Below are 5,711 nucleotides of genomic sequence, written 5' to 3' on the forward strand. Positions count from 1 at the left end.
TTAAAGTTATATTTATAAGTTTCTAAATTTATTTAACCTTGTATATTGTATCTTTCAATGAATTAATTTGAATACAATATATCTTGTAAATTCAAGCCATTTTTATTTATAAAGTCAAACCAAATAACTTAATATTAAAACACAAATTAAAATGAATCATTTCTCTCTCTTTCTTTGTCTCTCTCTCCATATATATATATATATAAAAGTATTGAAAATTCTTATGAATTTGTTAATCAATTTTTAAAGATAATAATTAATCTAAGAATTGATAAATAAAATATCTATTACATAATATGATATTGATAACATTTTACTATTCCACTGCCTAATGAAAATATATCTTACGGGCAGATGCCACTGTATGCTTTTTTTTGTGAGCAACTATAGTTTCTCATATATTTTAACTGGTTACAGTACATTGCACACGGAACAGACTAGACCTAAAATATTTAAAGTTTAATTTTGACACATTACTAATAAAATAAAGTTTACATTATAAATTAATTAAAATTTATTAGAAAGTAAGTTTTATTTTGATAGTGTTAGTTAGTATAAACACATTATTAGAAATTATTCTATATATGATTACTTTTAAAATAATTATTATAAACTTAATAATTTTTAATTATATGATCATTAATATTTTAGTTCATGTATTGCATGGGCCAAACGTAATATATAACTTTATGATTATAATTATTTATTATAAAAGGTGAAAAATTATTTCAATTATACTAGAAAAACATAGAAAGTATAAGTCTATAAGATGCCTTCACCTCGTACACCAAAAAGATAACAAATGTCTTCTCCTATGTTCTTATATTTATGGGTGAGTATACAATTTAGTCTGTTTAAGGTATAGTTCGTGAAATCCATATTTTAAGTGGACTAGGTACATTTGTTTTGCAAAATAAATGATTTTTTTTAGGTTCATATTCAGTTTGTCAAGCCTGCAGATAAACAAATCGGTCTCCAGGTTCAATTAATAATTTCTTTTAGAAAAAAAATATATTTTTGGTTGTTTGGCACAACCATAAACAAGAAAGAGGTGTGACACAGTGAGAGACATGGGGTTGTAGGGAGGCACGAAGTGGAAGAGAAAGGTGCAATGCGTAGAGAGGGGCGACGCTCGCGAGTCGCGGATGAAGGAAGTGACCTTCTCGTGTGGTGTTTGGCAGGGGTAAGGAAAGCGTGACATGATGTTGGTCGGGGTAGGGAGGTTGCACATAGTCGAGGAAAAAAAAAAGTGAAATTGTGGGTCTTGCGATAAAGTGAGGGTCGGGAAAAGAGACGTGTGATGGGGTGAGGGCTAGGGAAGGAGACGTACAATGGAATGAGGGTTTAAAAGGGAAGGTTTCAAAGTCTGAAGTCTCAAATCCTCAATTTGTATGATTTTTATTTTAAAATTAATTTTGTCTTGTACGAACTACCCGCGAGCTCACAAATAAAAATTCGTAAGTTTGCAGATTTAACAGACCTAATTCAAGTATTACTTGTAATTATACATATTTATTAAAAAAAAAAAGACCCATAATCTGTCTGATCCACGACCTTAACAGATCAGCCCGCGAACCTAAACCTATATACTCACCTCTACTTATATTTGTTAAAATAACATAATGATAAAATGTTATTGACAAGTTGTATAGTGGTTAATTCAATTTTAAAAGAGTTCTTTCACACTGTCAATTAATTAGTAAGTTATTCCTCAATTTCATATAATAATTATAATTAATGAGTTGTTTTTTTACTTATTATTAACTTTTATGATAACAAATTATTCAAATTCAGATGATATTTGTAAATAAATTTGTTGACAAGTTATTTTAAAGAACTTTTATGTCTATTAAATGTAACATAAGATACTTTATTTATATTGATCTAAATTTTAAACATAACATCTAATAATTTTTTATTATCCGTAAATTAAGAATTAAAATCATATATAAAAAAAAATTATAATAACTTAAACACTTTATTCAACTATCTATATTAAACTATATGGTGTGTTAAGGTGAAAGAGATCCTCATAAGTCATATATAGTCGGTTCTCACCCAATGGAATAAGCAAACTCAAAGTAGCTCCATAATATTGTAGAGTGTGGACACGATGGATACACGTGACCGTATCACTGCTATCTATTATTTTACAAATCCCACACGGCTCAATCAAATCAGAACTCCTGTCATTTCCTTCTCCGATCTTTTTATTTTCCTAAAAGAATAACAGAAATTGTATTGATATAAAAATTTAGTATAAAAAGTTGTTAATACAAAGAGATAAAAAAGAAAGTATAAAAGATAAAATGGTTGATGTGATAGACATAAATAAAAAAAGTAATATTATAAAAAAATGTATAACAATCATAGAAAACTATGATGGGCAGGAGGGGGAACAGCTGAAAATTTACACATAAGAAAAGCAGTCACGTATAGAGAAAGGCATCCTAGTTGCTAAAATTCCTTCGTCGTTTTGGGACCTTTTGCTATTAAATTTCTATCTTTGGTTTCCGTTGGAAGCAAAACTATGCTTAGTTGGATTATTTGACCTTTTTCATATTCTTTAATAACAGCGGCAAACATTTGATTCAAAAGGGCCTCCAAAGTCCAAAGCAGTTATTGCCGTTTGGTCCACTTAAATTTTGTTTTCATATTCAATGATAACCTATTATGTTTCCTCATGACTTAATGCAATTGGAAACACACAAAAAGAAGTTCTAGAAATAACAGGATTCACCAATACGAATAACAGTTTTATTGACTGTTACCTAAAAGTAATTTTTTTTATATAAATACAACATTTAGTATTATTAATATTTTATTAATAAAAACTTACCGTATTAATATTTCTGATACTAACCAGTAAGTCAGTAATCCTTCTCCTTTCCCCCGTTTTTTCTAAGTATTTGTGGCCACTATTTACTCTTTAGCATGCGATCGAAACTTCTTTTGACAATACCTTATTTAATCTTGTATAAGAAAATAATAATTATTAACGGGAAATGAGAATATTAAAACCATAGTCTGAATTTTAAATTTATCTAGCCTCATTTGGTTTGGACAAGGAAGTTTGCCTGGAAGAATCTCCAAGGCCACCAGTTTTGACTGTACGTACGTAGGATACGAATTGTAGATATGGAAAGAGCAAGAAGAAAGCTATATGACTTTTTAATATATTTTACTCGAGCCATGCAAACCGTTTGAATTTTAAACAAATGAAAAGATTAATAGCACATTTTTTATACATTTTTTCATTAACCCTTTATTATTGAATAAAATTTATGTTGATCGATCGTAAAGAAAATAAACTGAAGCATTCAGCAAAAAAAAAAAAAAAGAAATTGAAGCTCACTTGATTTAAAAGAAAGTTATTCAATAGTGTTTTAAAGAAAAACATGCTAAAAGTAGAGTTTTGGTTGCTATACATTTTTAGTGTAAAAGTTTTTACCCTAACAAAAAATTAGAAATTATAGTAAATATAATAGTTTATGTTTACATGACAATATAAAATATCTTTATATTAGTATATATACTTATTTTGTCTAAAAAGTATGTCATCAACATTTTCTAAATAAAAGACCCATTAGGAACAACTTTAATGAACTACTATTAAAGTGGCTTACTTTGTTTTTTTGTAGTCTTGTCATGCTATATGTAATTTTTTACTTGATATATCTTAAGAAAATTTTTTTCTTTCTCAAACAATGAATTTTACAACGAGAAAAAACTTTTGATGAAGATTCGAAATTGAAAAATAGAGAATGTGTATATTCTAATCTTTTCTTTTTCATTATTTTTATTTTCATACAAGATAATTCCCAATAAAAGTAGAAGTTAATTCAAAACTCTTAAAAGTTTTTTTAGAACTCTAATTTTGTTTTATTTTATTTTATAAAAATAAAGAGAAAAATAATAAAACAAATAGAAATTCTAATGATTTTTTTTTGAAAAAAAGACATTTATTATAATATTCTAAAATTAATTTATTTGAAAATAAAACGAGTTAAAATTTATGATAGGTGGCTCACAATCTCCTAAAAATAATAGAAAGAAATAAGTATTATAAATTTTCAGCCAATACGTACATTTTTACGCGAACCCTTTTTAGATATAGGTTTTGCCATATTTAATTATTTCATAAAAATAAATCCAAGATATATGGTATGGATATATCCATTTCGTGTCAAAAAAGGGGATCCTTTATTAAATTAATTATATCCTTTATTAAATTAATTATTTTATAACTAGAATTAATATTCTATTTTTCTATATTAATTCTATTTTAGTTCGATTAATATAAAATAAAATTTTTGAAATAAAATTTCAAATTTGAAATATCAATCAATCATTTTTCTTATAAAATAAAAATTGGATATTTGATAGAGCTTTTTCTAAATCGACAAAATTTTAACTATTGACAATTTTAACTGGTCAAAACACTTTAACACTCGGTGAAAATTTTAAGTAAGAGGTGAGTATCAAAGTGAATATACGTCGGAAGTGGAGGAGGGAGAATAAAAAATGAAAAAAATCAGTAGCATTCCTGTGAAAGATTCACCTGACACACATTTTCAATTTATCTCTCACAACTTAAATAACTAAGCTGACTTAAGAGAAAACAATATTATTATAATATATTTAATTAGTATAAAATGTGATTTAGAAAGATAACACTAAGAGTAAATACGAAAGATAGTCATATTTTTGCATGTCATAATTAGTTATACAACATGATGGGTTTCTTCGCAAATAGCATTTTTCATAAATTAAATGTGACTTTGGCTCATTTCAAATTAATGGTACAATTTTGAAGGAAATATGTAGGATTATAACATTGATAAAAAAAACCAACTATTGGTATATTATAACAAAATATAAGTATATGTATAATAAATAATGATGAAAGTTGTTAACATAATACTTAAAAAAACAAAAATTAACGACTGCATGTACATTCATTTATCCAAGTACATATCCTTAATTATTGGTACATTCAATGGTTGATATTTTAGGTATGTAGGATTCTCAAGGTTCTTAATTATGAAGCCAATACATTTTTTGGGGTGACAAAATATCAAAATTAAGAAAGGCGAGAAAAGAAAAAATTGACAAAATATCAAAATATTCTTAGCATATGAGTATCAACCAATGTATAAGTACATAATTGCTTGACAAAGGAATGCATGAACTAAAAGCCGAATGGCCTACTTCGTATGCATTTAACTCTATATTAACTAGTTATCGTTGGCATACTTGATGGAAAACGATACAAAAGAGAAACAAAACTAAGAAAGGCAAGAAGAAAAAGAAAGTACTTATTATGCCCCTGGTTTTGAAGTATATAGACAAGGTAGGTAGGTGCTACTTGTCTAAGTTTCAGAGAAACTATACAAGGGAAGATCAAGTGGCTCATCTATCATTGTTTGATAGCTCATATGCTAGGAATATTTTTTGTACCTATATTCTAAATCGCAATATACCACATACAAATTAAAAATGGAAACCAAGAAAAATTGAAGAAATGTCGTTACCTACAGAATAGAAAATAAAGAATGTGGAGAAGTTTAAATACCTTATATAATAAGAGAGATAGAAAGGTCCTGTTTATGAGATCAATGTAAGGGAATGGGGAAAACAAATAAATGTGTCTAATGCAAGTCAAGCTTGAAGACTATGTGTGCGTTTGGTTTGCCAATTTAGAGACTCCA

The sequence above is a fragment of the Glycine max genome, chromosome 6, assembly GCF_000004515.6.
Source record: "Glycine max cultivar Williams 82 chromosome 6, Glycine_max_v4.0, whole genome shotgun sequence".
NCBI classification, from domain to species: Eukaryota; Viridiplantae; Streptophyta; class Magnoliopsida; order Fabales; family Fabaceae; genus Glycine; species Glycine max.